Consider the following 18,622-nt stretch of genomic DNA (forward strand, 5'->3'; position numbering starts at 1 on the left):
TGTTTAGTTTCTCTTTAGTTTTTCTATATTCTTTTCAGTTTTGTTCACTTGCCATTTTCTTGACTTTTCCACATCTTCCTTTAGTAATATGAGAGTATTTCTGACTGTTTTAAAGTCCTCATCTAGTAGATCTGGCACCAAATCCCTTTTAGGGAACATCTGCTGATTCTTTTCTCTGAAAACAGTCATATTTTCTTACTGATTTGAGCCTCCTACTGTTGCAATTTCTAGAAGTCAGATCCTCTTCCCTGTCGCGGCTGGACTTCGTTATTGTCTCTGCTTTTCACTTCATTTTTGGTTTTTTATGTTTTTTATGGAGAGCTTTTTTCCATTGTTTAATTCTTAATTGCTGTGGTCTCTCCCTATGCCTAGGATCCAGCCTGGGGTATAAACTCAGAATCTCCTCGGGTTTTTCTGAGCCTAGGACTTCCACTCAACATGTGTAACCACTGTATCATCTTCTCCATCCATCATCATCTTTGAATCCCTTAATCTTTAATGTCTGCCTCCTATAGAGGGGGGGAAGATAAAAAAGGAAAAAGAACATGCCAGTCACCTCAGCTGGAGGGAAAGAGATGGCCACGTGGCAGGCATGTGCGGAACAGTGGCTGCCACCTCTTAGCATCTCTGGACTCAGGAGCAGCCCTGACTCTAAGCACATCTCTTGATATTTGGAGGGAAGGAGTTTGGGGTCCACCCTCACTACTGCAAGTCACTTTCAAGTTACTGTTGACATTTTTGAACAACTGCCTGCCAGTAGGAACACATGCCACTATGCTCAGAGCCATGACTGAAAAAAAAAAATTAACTGAAATTCTCCTTTGCCATCTAAGCTTTCCTCTGGAAGCTACAAGCCTTCAACATACTCCAGAGCTCCAATGCAGGTGCACCCAGAAGATTCTGCCAATGCAGTTGTTACACAGGTAGGGAGACAGAGTCCCAGCGCTTCCTGCCAGGTCACGGCACTCTTTTCTCAGTGGCTTCTGCTGGTGTGTCTTCACGTCCTCTAATCTGTTCTTCTGTCTAAACTTCTGCTAATGCCCATTCGTTGTGGCTTGACACAGTATTGACTTCCGTCACTCCAATCCTCCATGTTTCTCCCTGTCCTTCCAAGCATATCAGAACAGTTCTAACGATGGCTTCAGGCTCCCAGCTACAAATTCTAGCATCTAATCAGTTCTGGGTTGGTTTCAATCAGGTGACATTCCTCTTGATGATAGCTTGTGTTTATCTCTCTGCTTACACATATGGTAACTTTTGCTTAGACAACAAGCACTCTGGGGTCTACCTTGTTGGGCCCTGGACACTCTGGAATTTCTATCATCTGAAACTATTTTTCTAAGGCTCTCTGAAGGTCCTCATAAATACTATGGTCAGAGCTGGAGAGATGGTTCAGTGGTTAAGAGCACTTGTTGCTCTTCTGTAGGACCTGAGTTTAGTTCCCAGTACCCATGTCAAACACCTCACCACTGCCTCTAAGTCCAACACCAGAGGATCTGACGCCCTCTTCTGGCCTCTGTAGGCACTGCCTTCACTTGCACAGAGATAAACATTATTTAAAATTAAAATAAAATAGCCGGACAATGGTGGCACACACCTTTAGTCCCAGCACACAAGAGACAGAGGCAGGTGGATCTCTGTGAGTTCGAGGTCAGCCTGGTCTACAGACCTCGTTCCAGGGCAGCCAGGGCTACACAAAGAAACCCTGTCTCGAAACAACCAATAAACAAATAGATAAAAATAAATATTATGGCCTCCTTTTGAGTCTTCCTCAAGGCTGCGACAGTGCTCAGTATAGACTAATCACCCCCGACACACTACAGAGATCACGCCTGCTCTCCCCATGGCCCTGCTGAACCTCTGAGAGGTTCTGATACAACTAACGGGATGGGTTCTGCCTGAGCACTGAGTGCCTGTCTGAGGGAGGTTTCTTCCCCAGCCTCAGGCAGGCACTCAGGCTTTAAGCAGGTGCTTGGTATCCGAACTCAGCCCCCACCCCACCCCGTATTTAGGCAGCAAACACTGTATCAGCTAAGGCCCCCTGCCCCATATTCTTAACCCAAGGCATTGTTATGGATGTAAACATTGACTCAGCCTGAGCACAAGCTACTGTCGTCATCATCATGGACGTCACTCTCCATCCTTCCTGCCTCTCTTGCTTCCATCCGAGTTCACCCTTTTGCCTGAACAATGACATTTGATATTTTTTAATGTGCTGCTTCCTATGCCACATTCTATTTCCGTGTGTCTGAAAGTATCTTTACGTAATCTTGGATGATATTTTTCTATGCCTCTGACTTCATTTCTGCTTAAAACCAGCTCTGTACATAAGGGCAAGAGGGTGCAGCTTGGTGGCGACGCAGGATGTTGGTGTAGGCGTGATGCAGAAGCTTGTCCACAGGTTTAGTCACAATGGGAGAGAAAATTCTACCTTTGAATCCTCTTGCTTTTACCGCAGTAGGATTCCAGCAATGATGGAGCTCTGGCAACCCCTGGTGGCTGGCAGGGTAAGTGTGGCTCACAGCTAGGAGAAGACTTCCTCCTACATCTTGAAGTGTTTCTACACTAAACACAAGGTCTGTCAGACAGTAACCATCCCGAGAGGCGAGACATGTGGGGAAACAGACATAATAGTAGAAATCCTACAGGCACTCAGACATTGAAATTATCATCTATAAATCTCGAATAAACATGCATTCTTTGTTCATAGAGATAGTAAACAAGACTGAGGATCTGGGCAGAGATCTGGAAACAACGGGCAGTAGGCGTTGCACCTGAATCTCACGCCTGTGAAACACCACCACAGACTTGGTTTCTCTGCCTTCCTGTCATTGGCAATGTCTGCCATACCTCAGGTTGCTTGCTCAGCGCTAAAGCTAATTCCTCGCCATCCTGAAGGCTGAAAAGTCCCAGATCACAGTGCCATGCTGCTCGTTTTCTGAGAGTGGCCAGCTTCTTGTTGCTCCCTTCCTTGACACACAGAGAGGGGGAACTTGAGTCTCTGCCTCTTCCTAGAAGGGCACTAATCATAGGATGGGGCTCTGTCCACTCAACTTTATCTAAAACTAATTACCTTCCATCACAGGTTAAGGCTTCAGTTTGTGGACTTTGGAGAAACAAAAGCATCTGGCCCTGTAGCACGAATCTTAAGAGGTCTTATTAACGAAAATAAACCTGGAGCAAGGTATTGGGGTGAATGCTGGAAGATCAGAGAAGCAGAACAAGCCACAGCCACTTCACCTTGCCAATTCCTCAGCTGATCTGTTTCCTCAGACTGGAAGCCTCTGAGTCCTCACCCAAATGGATCTCAGCTGAACTGCTGCTAAAAGCCTAAAAGCTTAACCAAACTAGTTCCTGGTTTTCACGCCTTATATACCTTTCTGTCATCACTTCCTGGGATTAAAGGCTCACTTCCTGGGATTAAAGGGGTGAGTCACCATGCCTGGCTGTTTCCAGTGTGGCTTTAAACTCACAGAGATCCGGATGGATCTCTGCCTCCCAAGTGATAGGATTAAAGGTGTGTGTGCCACCATTTTCTGGCCTCTATGTCTATCTATCTAGTGGCTGTTCTGTTCTCTGACCCCAGATGAGTTTATTAGGGTCCACAATATTTTGGGGAACACAATATCACCACATGGCCCTAAGCAGCTGCCTGACCTGTTTCAGCTGTCACATCTGTCCTAGCCACAAGTGGGTGTCACCTGACCACTCCAGTGTAACTCACCTCATGTCACCTCAGGCCTGTGCTGGACCCTACTTGCCTCCTACCCCAGGCTTTACCAATACCAAGGAGTAACAAAAGGCCCATCCTCTTGATACACAAGGGAACTGATACCCATGGGGTGATCCTTTAATCTGACTTGGGCACTGGCTGGTAAAGAAATGATTCCTCCTCCTGAATGGACAACCCAAGTCCACATCTCTGTGAAGGATGCATTTGTAAGAGCCATGCTTCTGGGCAGTCCTTCTCTCGTGCCTTGTGTCCCACAACTCTGTCCTCACCCTCCATCCCTGAAGTTTCCTCCATACTGGAACAGGCGCTCTAGCTGGGCCTGGTGGTGAACTCCTTTAATCTTAGGAGAAAGAGGCAGGCAGATCCCTGCAAGTTTGAGGCCAGCCTGGTCTACAGAGTGATATTCAAGATAGCCAGGACTATGTAGAGAAGAGGACCAGTCTCAAAAAAAAGCGGGGGAGAGATCTCTAGCCCCACCTACATCCACACTCGCTTTCTGGGTGGAGTTATTCTCTCTAGATGCAGTAGCAAAGAAAAAAAGCACAAGTTATAGGCTAACAAGAGGAATTTACTCTCATTTAGCTCGGGAACCAAAAGCGAGAACTGGAGACAGCAGCTGGGCTGGGCCTCAACACAAGCTGTGAGGCAGCCACACTTCACACCATCAGTTTACAGCAGTACCACAGGGAAGGAAGGTCCCTTTCCACCAGGTCTTCTCACCTTAGTATCACCCTGTCAGCTTATCTGTCTGTCCAGGTGTCCACATTTCCTCACTTGATAAAGAAGGACTTTGGTGCTGTGGATATCGTTCTGTATAAATAAAACACTGATTGGCCAGTGGCCAGGCAGGAAGTATAGGTGGGACAAGGAGAGAGGAGAATTCTGGGAAGTGGAAGGCTGAGTGGGAGAGACACTGCCAGCCACCGCCATGACAAGCAGCATGTGAAGATGCCGGTAAGCCACGAGCCACATGGCAAGGTATAGATTTATAGAAATGGATTAATTCAAGATATAAGAACAGTTAGCATGAAGCCTGCCACGGCCATACAGTTTGTAAGCAATATAAGTCTCTGTGTTTACTTGGTTGGGTCTGAGCAGCTGTGGGACTGGCGGGTGAGAGAGATTTGTCCTGACTGTGGGCAGGAAAACTCTAGCTACACTTTGGTCACGTAAGATTGAGCACACCTTCATGACCTAGTGTTAACTGGTTGACTTCTATAAAGACCTCATGGCCAAATAGTACTATTCTGCCGTGCTGGGGGTTGGGGCTTCTACCTATGTTTGGGAAAACGTAGCTTACCATGTATCACTAGGGAACTCCAGAAAAAAAACAAAAACCGGGAAGTGGGGGGGAAGTGCTTACTGTGTAAGGGCCTGAGTGTGGAACTCCAACACTTGTGTAAAAGCTGGTCATGGCAGCACACACCTGTAACCCCAGCACTGTAGAAGTGGAGACAGGAGGATCCCTGGGGCTCGCTGGCCAGCCAGTCTAGCTGAAACAGCAAGCTCCAGGTTCACGGAGAAACCCTGTCTCAAACAATGAGATGGAGAGCTAGGAAAGGTAGCAAAGTTTACTTCTAACTTACACATGCACACACACACACACACACACACACACACACACACACATGCATGCACACACACATGAACACACACGCACAGGAAAAGTAAAAGAAATGTGTGTCTAACTGCCAAAAAAAGAATCTAGATAGAGATTAAACTATTTTTTAAAACAGACTATAAAAGACATAATGCCTTCTAGACAGCATCATCGAACCTCAGAGCACCCACCACAGGGAATTGGTATTCTCTGGGAAAAGGCACCCAACCTGCTCCTCAGTCCTCCAAAATTCCAGTTCCATGTTTCCTCACTGTCTCTTTAAGTCTCCAAATACCTTGAAGCAGATTTCTATTCTCCAGCTTTTCTTGTCTCTAAAGAGAAAATTGTCCTGAATTACTTGGGTTTGTGGATTGCAGAAGAAAAACTCCAAATTACTTCTAATGTTTAAAATGCCCTGAAGGATGGCAAAGCCCTGTAAAAATGCCCTGAGCCTGGGTTGTTTACAAACTAGCCCTAGCTCACACTCACGTAAGAATAATATTTCTTTTGGTTTGTTTGTGTCTGTGGGTGTTCTGCCTGTGTGGATGTAAATACACCATGTGCATGCAGTGCCCACAGATGCCAGAAGAGGGAGCCAGACTCCCTGAACCGGACTTACAGATGGCTGTGAGCCACCATGTGGATCAAACCTGGGTCCTCTCCAAGAGCAGGAAGTGGGAAGTGCTCTTAACCACTGAGCCATCCCGCTAGCCCTACAGATAATATTTCTTAGTCAAAGTATTCCAGACCAAGAAAACCTTGCAAGTTCCCTCCACTGAGCTATGATGTCAACACATCCCAAACAGTAAAACTTCCTCAAGTCATTGCGGAGCGGGATGAATTGTTTCTATTTCTTTAGAAGGGGAAGGGGGGGGAGTAAAATATTTACTCAAATACGCACTTTAAAAAATCCACACTATTGTGGCTGGAAAGATAGCTCAGTTGTTAAAAGCGCTGGTTGCTCTTCCAGAGGACCCAGGTTCAAGTCCCAGCACTGACATGATGACTCACAACCAATTGTAACTCCAGTTCCAGGGCCTGTGACACCCTCTACTGACCTCCGTGGGGGCACTGCACTCACATGGTGGACAGACATACATACATACATGCAAGGGAAACACTGATAGAGATTTTTTATGTTTAATTCCACACTATCATCACATAGTTCTTATTCCAAAAAAACAAAGATGTGTCTGCATTAAGGCCGTGATGGAGACCGGTTAACGTGGCAGGTTGGAGAATTTAAAAAATCAAATGAAAGTAGAAAGAGGCTTTCTAAACCTAAAAGATGATTTACCAAGTCCTGAAGGTTGCTCCCGTGATTATCAAGGAGGAGGACAGCTCAGCGTGGCCACAGACCACACTGCTCCCAAGGTGAGACAGAGTTATACACACACACAATAAGAAGCAAATGGCGCCTCAGACACCCTGCAGAATTACAGCCTGCACAGAGCACCCGCCTTGGAAACGGGCATGGAAAGAGCTGAAGGCTGAGCAACAGGCAGCCACGGGGCACAGGCTGGCCCAAGAACAGATGGTGGCTGTGCCCCAGAGCTGTGGGTCTGGAAACAAGGAAAGGGCACTGAGCTCGGAATTCATCCAGCAGTGACGGCGAGCCTGCCTGTGGGTCTGAGAGACCCCAGTGTGCTCCCATTGGCCACTGGCAAAGGGTAAAACCCATCATCTCTGGAGGGAATTGTCCTCAGTTCAGACCAAGGATGGCCCTAAGATCAGCAATGAATTCATCACCGATGATCAAGCAAGCGAGGGAGCAAAGGATCCTGGGCGAGAGCTGTGGAAAACATAACTCGTTCCTACCCCTTGCATGCTGGTGCCACTCTCTCAGCCTGTAGACAACCACTTGCAGGCCACCAAGACAGCAGAGTAGGAGGTGCCAGCCTTCACCCCCACGGACAAAAAACATTTGTACACACACACACACACACACACACATTCATATGCACATACACATTCGTGCCTGCATTGCTGTTTAGCTATTGCAAGCCAAAGTAACCTAGAAAACACGCCGAAGAACTCGACAAAGGCCCCACAGGAACACGGTGGCGAGAGCCACACAAGGACCACTGTGAAGCAGGCACCCTGACACACCAGGACCCAGAGGAGGCTGGCATGAGCCGCTCAGGGGGACCCACCATCCTCCCCACAGCTGCTCTGCCGAGGACACTGCCTCTCTTCCCATAGGTGACCATCAGCCGTTCCTGCTTAGAAGCCCAGAGAGAGAGACAACAATGCACTCCTCCCCACACCCGAGACAACAACACTTCAGAGATGTTGCTAGCCCTGGAACAAAATCCACCTGCCACTGGAAACCCCCGGGGGGCAAGCGCTTCCGAGGGCCGCTCAAGCGGCAGGAGTACTGTGTCCATGGGGATCATGGAGGCTGGGGCACCAGAGACAAATAAAGCAATGGTGGCAGGAGGGAGGGAGAGATGGAAAGGAAGAGGAGGGAGAGGAGGAGGGAGGAAAGGGGGGAGAGGAGAGGGCGAGGTGAAACGGATGGAGGAAGGTGGAGAGGAGGAAGGAGAAAAAAAGAAAGAAGTGTGGGCGGGGGCGGGGGGGGGGGGGGGCCTCCCTCCCGGGCCAGGGATCAGTTCTACAGAAGGCAGCCAGCCACCTTCATCTCACAGTCTTGCAGGCCATCCCATATCGCCAGTGCACTCACCTCCTCACTGTTCAAACTCACTAGGTAACGCAACTGAAGAGCCTCTAACCTGCCCCAGAGCGGAGCACTGTAGAGCACTGTCTGTGGGCAATGTTGTTTCTGGTCTCCTGTGCAAGCAGCGAACTTCGCCTGGTGACTTGGCGCCGTTTGTGTTCGGCGGCTCTTGGCAGAGCTGAACGCCATTCTCATCTTCCTCCGCCTGTGCAGTTCCGTGCTTTGTTCAAAGTGAAACGTTTCCAGAAAAGTGCATTCTGCATGTGGTTTCAACAGTCTCGATTTTGACTACTTGTAAGAAAATGTTGATTCCAATGGTTTTTCCACCTAATCCAGGATATTCTGAAGACTCTGTAAAATGCTGGCTAGTTGATGTCAACTTGACACACAAACTAGAGGTATCTGAAACTGTGAAAACCAAGACATTTTAATTGAGGAAACGCCTCCATAAGATCCAGCTGTAGGGCATTTTAAATTAGTGATTGATGGGGGGGAGGGCCCAGCCCATTGTGGGTGGGGCCATCCCCGGGCTGGTGGTCCTGGGTTCTGTAAGAAAGCAGGATGAGCAAGCCATGGAGAGCAAGCCAGTAAGCAGCATTCCTCTACAGCCTCTGCATCAGCTCCTGCCTCCAGGTTCCTGCCCTGTTTGAGTTCCTGTCCTGACTTCCTTTCATGATGAACAGCAATATGGAAATGTAAGCCAAATAAACTCTTTCCTCCCCAACTTGCTTTTTGGTCGTGGTGTTTTGTCAAAGCAGTGTGATCCTGAGATAACATCCAAAGAGCAAAAAGCAATTAATAGTTCGAGTTTCCTTCTATCATATCAATGCTTAGCAGAACTATTCAGATTAAGTTGTCAGTGACAGACGAATTTAAAGACAAAAACACCCGTTTTCTTCCAGTCCATGAAACATGCTATATTCAATCTCCCTGCAACTTGAAGTCCAAATGTTTTATTCTTCATTGTGTACACTGTGCTAAAGGCCTATCAGTGCAGCAAATGCTTACAGAAATGTGAATCCTTATCAGTCTGTAGTATGTGTATATATAACATCCATAGGCGGAAGTTAGACAACCAAACCCCAGAGAGCAGCGGGGGTGAAGCAGCTGTCAATCATTGTGCAGAAAGGGACACCAGCAGAGAGAAAAGTCGAAAATGGCCATTGTGCTGATTTGGTGCAAGATCATGTTTTTTGTTTTTGTTTTCTTTCTTTTTCCAAGACAGAGTTTTTCTATGTAGCCCTGGCTGTCCTGGAACTAGGTCTGTAGACCAGGCTGGCCTCGAACTCACAGAGATCCACCTGCCTCCGTCTCCTGTGTGCTAGGATTAAAGGCATGGGACACCACACCCCTGTAAGATTTTTAAAGCCCCCCAGATCATGAGATACTCCTGCTCTCTTTCCCATAGGCCAGGACTTGCCCCCTTCTCCATATTCCATACCCCGTTGTCTTGGGATGTAAAGCCTTAGCTAATGAATAATTTAGACCTGAGACTGTCCCCTTCTCTGATATGGGCCCAGTCACGGAGCTGACGGCCTGTAACTTCCCAACTCTCAGCGTTCTAAGATAAGCAGGGGTAAGCCACTAGCTGGGGAGAAAGGGACTTAGCACCTCCTCTCCTATCTGTATCTCTGATGGACTCTAAGTACATCTCAGGCTGAAAATGGACCATAACTGTTTATTTGTTTTTAAAGATTTATTTATTTATTTTGTATACAGTGTTCTGCCTGCACATATGCCTATAGGCCAGAAGAGGGAGCCAGATCTCATTATAGATGGTTGTGAGCCACCATGTAGGTGCTGGGAATTGAACTCAGGACCTCTGGAAGAACAGCCAGTGCTCTTAACCTCTGAGCCATCTCTCCAGCCCTGTTTATTTTTTCTTACACACACACACAGTATGTACAAAACAGGCAATAAGAAAAGAAGGCTAAGGAGATAACTCAGTTGTTCAAGTGTGGGACGCAAGCACGGGACTTAAGTACAGATTGCCAGCACCCACAGAAAGCTGACATTGGTGGCCTTACATCCCAAGTGTCATAAGCAGACCACCACAGGAAGGGAGAAGCAGAAACAAGCGGCCACCCAAGGCTCACTGGCCAGCCCATCGGAGCAATCGGTAAGTGTTGGACTTACTTAACAAACTCTGCCTCAAGAACTAAGGTGGCCAGTGATGGAGGAAGACACCCGACATGGACCTCTGGCCTACACACACACTCACACACACGTGTGTGCATTTGCACCTGCATGCGTATGTGCATACATACACACACATATACTACATAGACACAGAAAGAAAGACAGTTGCAGGCTGTCTGTCATAGCAAGGCTGTTTTCAAAGCTACGGCCAGGGACAGCGCAGCGGCCACTGGTATTCTCAATGGCAGTATATTCCAGCATCAATGTGCTCATGTTCTTCTGGCTCCGAGACCACACGAGGAAACTGGGTGCTTGGAGTGTGGAAGGGCACACACGCCTGTCCCGTGGAGGAGCATTTAAATATTACTTTCAGGTTCTTTAGCTCAGCCGAGGAGACCCAATTTCATTCAAGTGACTTGAGAGTTGTGTTTAAATAGAGCAAATGAAGAAGAGGAAGGGAGGGAGGGAGGGAGGGAGGAGAGTCAACCTTTCCAACCCCAGGGAACTGCAGACACCCAGGAACAGGAAGTCAGATCTCCAGCAAGATTGATCCAAAATAAATAGGCACAAGAAGCGGTAGTGAATGCTCCAACCACGAAAAGCAGTGGTAGGTAGGCATAGGCCACAGGGCTGGCCCACTGAGGCCATGGGGAAAACCGTGTTATCCAGCAGCTTCCCTGACCCCAGAAGCTAAAAACAGCAAGAATGTCAAACATTTCATAAATACATGGAAATTAAACAGCCCGTGGAAACTGCACAATTGACAGATCAAATAAGAAGTTAAAAGGGAATTTTTTTTAATATCTCAAGACAAAATAGACAACATAACAGAACTGGATAGTACAAAAGCCACCGCATAGTGCTCCTCACAGGCTAGAGAAAGAGCTGACTGTGCCCTCTGAGAGAGGAAATAATGCAGAAAAGAACAGAAATCGGTGGAGACCTGAACGATAGGGGAAAAAGTTAAGAAAACTAAGACTTAGAGTTGGGGGCAAGGTTGAGACAGGGTAGACTCGGGGTTCCCCCGCCTCTGCCTCCTGAGTATCTGGAAAACCTTTAGCTAGACAGGAAGCAGAAAAAAAAAGACACAAAATGAGATTGAAAAGAGGAGATGGTACAACTCACGTCACAGAAAGAGAAAGAGTCCAAAGAAACGACTTTGAACAATTACACACCAGCCAGGTGATTCCTGGGCACAGACAGACTACAGTCTGAGACTGAACCAGGAAGGAATCGGAAACTAAGCAAGGCAGTTACGTAGAGAGATTGAAAAAGAAATCTCCCAATGGAGGGCATTGTGGATTTGGGGTCCCTTAAACCACACAGAGAACTCTTCTGGCAGGAAGGCACAGTTCAAGCCCGACTGGAAACAACCAATTACCCCACAGAGAGGACACATCGTTAAATTAAATAGATATTGACTGTGCCAAGCAAAACTAGATGGATGCTGAGTTGAAAATGCATGGGGCAGGCAAGATGGCTCAGCAGGTGATAGCTCTCGTCACCAAGCCCTGACAACCTAAGCTCCGTTCCCAGGAGACACACGGTAGAAAGAGAGAACAGCCTCCCCACAAGTCATCCTCTGACATTCCCATGTGTGGGGTGGTACCTCCTACACAGAGAGAGACCAATCAATAAACAAACAAATAAATAAATGCAATAATAAAAAAATAAAGTATCTATAGAAAGGGAATAGGTTTTAACAATAAAGGAGATTAAAAACAGTCCCACAGTTCAGAGTGACTAGTGAAATGAAAGAGGCAAAAATCTGTATTACCACCTTAATGAGTAAAAAATGCATGCTGGAATCTCTCGAGCAACCTTTAAAGGCAGGAAGAGAACATGTAACTTAAAAGGAAGTGGAGAAACACGGAAGGGTTCTAGAAACCAAAAGGACATAGAATAAACAATAATCCACTGGGTGATACTACATCGATACAAATGTACAGATCTGTGATTACAAGAACAGCATTAAGACCATGAAGGCGGAAACCCCGCCCCCAAAGGAACCTTACCCAGGAAAGACGCGGCTGTAAGTTGAATATATGATCACTAACAGGAAAAGGACCAAGGGCCTGGGGAGGTGGCTCAGTCCTCACCCCACAGTGTGAGCATTGAGGTGAGCTCCGCAGAACCCATGTGGTCTAGTTTCATTTCTGTGGCTGAGATAAAATATGGCACTGATTTTAGCTCATAATTCTAGGTTACAGTCCATCACTTCAAGGAAGTCGCCACAGTGGGGGCTCAAAGCAGCTGCTCACATCACATGCACGATGAGGAGCAGAGAGAAATGAATGCAAGCATGCACACACTTAGAACTCAGCTCGCCTGCTCTACTCACATACAGCCTGATTCAGGCTGAATCCTCCCACATCAATTAAGGTGACTAAAACAATCCCCACAGGCCAACCTGATCTAGGCAATCCCTCCTTGAGACTCTCTTCCCGGGTGGTTCTGGGCTGTGTCAGGTTGACAATGAGAACCAGCACACTCGTAGCCCTGGAAACAACAACTCACGTCTGTGACCCCAGCACTCCTGTGGCAAGACACAAGACAGAGACAGGAGAGTTCCAGAAGCTCTCAGATCAGCTAGCCTGGAGTACACACCAGGAATTAGCAAGAGAGACCCTGACTCAAACAGGAAGGTGAGGACTGACGTGTGAGGCTGGCCCAGAGACCCCCACATTGGCACCATGGCACATACAGGTGCACACACATGCACCCAAAATCTTTAAAAAAGTAAAAGGGCAGAAAGAGAGGAATGCTGGGTAAGCATGAGATGAAGAGAGCAAGTGGGACTCAGCTACCACCACATGAGGCCCAAAGAATACATCCAGAGAAAATCACCTTTCAGCAGCACATAAAAGGGCTCAACCACCAGGAGCCTGCCACCATCCAAACGAGACGCACTTACTTACACGGCTTGGAGACATGCTAACTAAAACTGGCAGAAGTCGTTTTAGAAATAGACGGATGCATTGCGAGAGCACGATGTCGTAAAATTTCTACAGCTAACTAAACAAGCAGACAGAAAATCAGTCACAATATAAAAGCTGAAGACCAGAGGCTGATAAGCTCAACCTGAGTGACACTCGGCGCAGGGTGTGCAGAGAGGCACAGAGCGATCACCGGCCAGTGGAGGGGAAGTCAGCAAAGGTCTGCTCCCTCTCTGCAATAGATTGCAGAGCAGTGAACAAGACAGCTATACACAGCCATGTGGATGAACCTCAACTCAAAAGACGGAGAGAGAAAGCCAGGGTACCTAAAGCCGGATTAATTTTTTTTTTATTTGTACTGCATTAATTGATCGAACGGCTGAGGCATGCATGGAGCACAGTATGAATGTGGAAGTCAGTGAACTGTTTGTGAAAGTCAGTCCTCTCCTTCTACCTCCACGAGATCCGGAGATGTAACTTGGGTCGACAGGCTTGGCAGCAGGACCTTTATTAGCAGCGTCGTCTGTCCAGTTCCAAAGACTGTATTTACACAAGCTTAATCTATAGTGTTGGACATCATAGTGGTCTCTTCCTTTGGGAGGTGTCTTTTACTCACTATTTTATTGCTGTTAAGAGACACCATGACCAAGGCAATTCCTATAAAAGAAGGTATTTAATTGGGGGCTTGCTTGCAGTTTCAGAGTGTTCATCCATGATCATCACGGCAGGGGACAGACAGACATGGCCCTGGACAAACAGCCGAGAGCTTTGCATCTTGATCTGAATGTAGCAGGCAGGTTGGGAGAGTGAGAGGGCCTGGCATGGGCTTTTGAAGCCTCAAAGCCCACCCCCAGTGACATACTTCCTCGAAAAAGGCCACACCCCTGGACCTTTTCAATTTTTCTCAAACAGTGTCTCTCCCTGGTGACTAAGCATTTAAGGTTGTATGGGCTATTCTCAGTCAAACCATCACAGGGGGGTTGCTCAGCAGAAGCATAAGAAAGGGCTTCTGAGGGTAGTGCTAATTCACCTTTTTAATTTGCATTCCGGATGAAAGTGGCAAAGGTACTTGTGTTTTCAGAGTCATAATTTCAAGAGAGGTGACCTAAGGAGATATTGTTGGGTCTCTAGACCCGGTCAGACCAGTTGGAAACCACCACCCTGCCAGAAATGACCTTAAGCACTGAGCAATTCACCATTTTCATTTTGTAGTCCAGTGTGTGCGAGTGTGTGTGTGTGTGTGTGTGTGTGTGTGTGTGTTCCTGATTGCTAGGGATCTGAACTTCTGGTTGTTATGCTTGCACAACAAGTAAGTTACTGACTAAGCCATCTCCCCCAGCCCTTCCTTCTGAGCTTCTGAGTTGTTTTTAAATAATTGCTTCAACTGTGAGTCCAAGATTGGGATTTGCATCTGTATCAGACTTGACATGCATTTGTATATTTGAAAGAGAATTGTTTCTACATGCACTCGGTATGAGATCCCCTAACAGAGAACATGGGGTTCCCACCATAACAATACAAGACTAAAGAGTTCTTAAGCTTAACATAAAGGGGCTGGAAAGATGGGCAGTGGTTAAGAGCACTGGCTGCTCTTCCAGAGGACCCAGGTTCAGTTCCCAGCAAGTATGTGGTGGCTCACAACCATCTGTAACTCCAGTCCCAGGGGACCTGACACCTTATCCTGTCCACAAGGGAACTGAACGCACATGGTGCACATATAAACATGCAGGCTAAACACTCATACACACAAAATCAAAACAATAATAAATTCAATTTTAAAATTAACCTAAAGTTGTGATAAAATGCTATTTATCAAAATGTGCAAATACTGAAACAGCAGTATTTCGAGTTTACACATAACAAAACACATATTGGTTGAAGAAAGTTAATGAACTTAGTGTGTAGTTCCCAAAGATTATATATGTGTGTGTGTGTGTGTGTGTGTATATATATATATATATATATATATATATATATATATATATATATATATAAAAGCATACAGAACAAGAGAAATAATTACATGGCCAAGTTATGGGTGAGCTCACACCTGTGATCCTGGCATTCGAGAAGCTGAAGCAGGAGGACCACCACAATTCCAAGGCCAGCCTGGGACACACTGAGACCCTATCTCAAAGTAAAACACCAACAAAAGAAAATAATGAAGATATCAGATGAAATCAATAAATAAAAACAGGAAAACAAAGTTGGCTCTTAAAGCAGATTTAGAAAGATAACTCTGATGAAAAAAAGCGTGAATGAATGTACAAAATAAAATGTTTGAAATGTAAAAAGCAAGTAGACAAATGGGATGAGTTAAACTGCAACATGCCACACTTAGTGGGATGCCAGCTAATTCAGTGCTTGCAGGGAAGCTGGTAGAGCCCGGGGATGCTGTGGGATGTTCTGTATGGCAAATGTGTTGCTAATTAGTCAATAAATAAAACACTGATTGGCCATTGGCTAGGCAGGAAGTGTAGGCGGGACAAGGAGGAGAATAAAGCTGGGAAGTGGAAGGCTGAGTCAGAGAGAGTTCGAATCTCTAGAATACACAGAAAGGTAGGCATTGCATCACACAGGGGAGGCAAACACAGGAACGTCCGCAGAAGGTCAAGGACCAGCCAGCCTGCTGTAAGAAGTACAATGGACAACAGAGATCCTGCCTCGAATGAGCTGGAAGGCCAGCATCTGAGGCTGCCCTCTAACCTACACACACACACACACACACACACACACACACACACACACTCACACACACACACACTAACACATACACACTCACACACACACATACATACTAACACATACACACTCACTCACACACACATACACACTCACACACATACACACTAACACATACACACACATACACACTCACAATAACATACACACTTACACACATACACACTCACACACACATATACACACTAACACATACACACTCATACACTTGCACACTCACACACATACACAGTATGGCACACATGTGCTTGCACTCACACACATACACACACTCACACCTACAGTATGACACACATATGCCTGCACTCACATAAATGCATGTACACATAAACACATATCAAACATAACACATATATAAAAAGAAACTGAGAGCACTGTATCCTCCTACTAGAGAGACGATGGCCTCATCCCAGTCACCTAAGCCTCCATCTTGAGAACCTAGGGAGAGAAAGGGAGAGTCAACGAAACCAGGAAAGAGATGACAACTACAATCCCAGAAACCAATTACTGAAAAACAGAAAAGTCAATGAACCTCAAAGGTAGTTCTCTGAAATGACCAGTAAAACTGGCATACTGTTAGTCAAACTAACAAGACTACAAAGAAACAATTATAAAAATAAAAGAAGTAAAAGAGAGGAGTTACTAAGAGCAGAAATTGAAGAAGAGGCATTAATAAAGACCTCACAGATGACAGCAACATTAATAATGGATTAAACACATAGATCCAGACAGACAGATTCAACAATGGGGATAAGACAGCCCATTCTGGAAATCACAAGGTCTACAAACTCACTCAGGAAAAAAAAAAAAGTGGATAACTTGACAGTCTTTTATCTATGGAAGAAAATCAATTGGTACTCCAAATTGTTCTAAAAACAAAATCAGGGCCAAACATCTTCATTCATCTATGGCAGAAATAACTGTTCTATCCAGTCTCCCACACTAATTAGAAAAGAGGGGAGCATCTCCATGTTCATTTCATGAAGCAAGGAATTATCTGATAGAAAAGAAGGGAAGGAGAGTGGCAAAGAGGAAGGGAGGGAGGAGAGAGGGAAGGAAAACAAGTCAGTAGAGAGGGAAAAACTAAGCCAATAGTCCTTGTAAATATAAACACAAAATCCACACCCTAAAACTGTCAGACACATTCCAGAGACACGTAAAAGCAACACGATCCCTCAGCCAAGCAGACTCAGTCTAGGAATGGAAGGCTGCTTCAATATTTGAAATCAAAGCAACCCACCACATTAACAAGTGAAAGAAGAAAATGGTATGGTTTTATCAATAGATGCAGAAACAACATGAATCTGTGCATATGTTAAAACTCAGAATTTAGGCTGGGCATAGTGGCACACATCTCTAATCTCAACACTCAGGAAGCAGAGGCAGGAGGATCTCTGTGAGTTTGAGGTCAGCCTGGTCTACCTGGCAAATTCTGGACATAGTGAAACTCGGTCTCAAAAAAAAAAAGTGAAGAGGGAGGCTAGAAAAAGAAAAGGGAAAGTATAAAATATGAGCAGAAAGCCAGGAGGTGGTGGTGCACACCTTTAATCCCAGCACTCGGGAGGCTGAGGCAGGCGGATCTCTGTGAGTTCAAGGCCAGCCTGGGCTACAGAGTGAGTTTCATGAAAGGCACAAAGCTACACAGAGAAACCCTGTCTCATATTACATATATATATCTGTGTGTGTGTGTGTGTGTGTGTGTGTGTGTGTATGCAGAAATTAAACAGAAAACCTAATAAAAGGATTGAATAAATTTGAAGTTAATTTTGAATCTTGGTACTCATATGCACACATACACATAATTAAAAATAAAATAAAACATTTTAGGGGGGGCTAAGAATTAGCTCAGCATTTAAGAGTGTTTCCTGATCAACCCTAGTTCAGGTCCCAGGACCTATGGTGGTGGCTCCCAAATGCCTGCAACTCCAACTCCGGGGTATCTGGTGACCCCTTCTGGCCTCTGTGGGTACCTACACTCACATGCACCTACACACATAGACACATAATTAAAAACAAAATGTTTTTTAAAGTAAATAAAACGCAAAACCCTAGTAGGAGTAATAAGAAATAGAAGAGACAAAAGCCAAACTGTTGACCTCAATATTTTAAAGGGGACAGACATCTTTACAACGTCAAGAGAATTCACAGCGTTAAAATGGATGGATGCACCAGGCGGTGGTGCACACACCTTTAATTTCCTCACACTGGAGGCAGAGGCAACCAATTCTCTGTAAGTTCGAGGCCAGCCTGGGCTACAGAGTGAGTTCTAGGAAAGGTACCAAAGCTACACAGAGAAACCCTGTCCAAAAAAAAAAAAAAAAGAAAGGAAGAAAGAAAAAAGAAAGAAAGAAGAAAAAAAGAAAGGATGCTTTAAGCACAGTGAACGAAAATATTTGACAATTCAATTAAATGTACAAATTCTTCAGTTAATACAACTTATCATACTGAAAAACAAAAGTCGAATTGTGTTGAGTGCAATAATGAAATTAAATATGCCTTTTTTGTTGTTGTTGTTGTTGCTGCTGTTTTTCTGAGATAGGGTTTCTCTATGTAGCCTCCTCCTCTCTGGCTACCTTTTTGTTGCTAAAATTCCTTCCCAGGAGTAGACTTAGCAAACTGCCCTTCCTCCTATGGTCCCAGACACAAACCAAGGCACAATCCCACCAAAGGTCACTCTGGGCAACCAATCTGTTCATTGGGCTTCTTTACAGTGGGTAAAGAGAGGGATTGCAGACAAAAACCTGGGCAGTCCTCTCCAACAGGCCATACCTGAAAAGCCTCACCCAGCAGAGATG

Source organism: Peromyscus eremicus, chromosome 14, assembly GCF_949786415.1.
Source record: "Peromyscus eremicus chromosome 14, PerEre_H2_v1, whole genome shotgun sequence".
Taxonomy (NCBI): Eukaryota; Metazoa; Chordata; class Mammalia; order Rodentia; family Cricetidae; genus Peromyscus; species Peromyscus eremicus.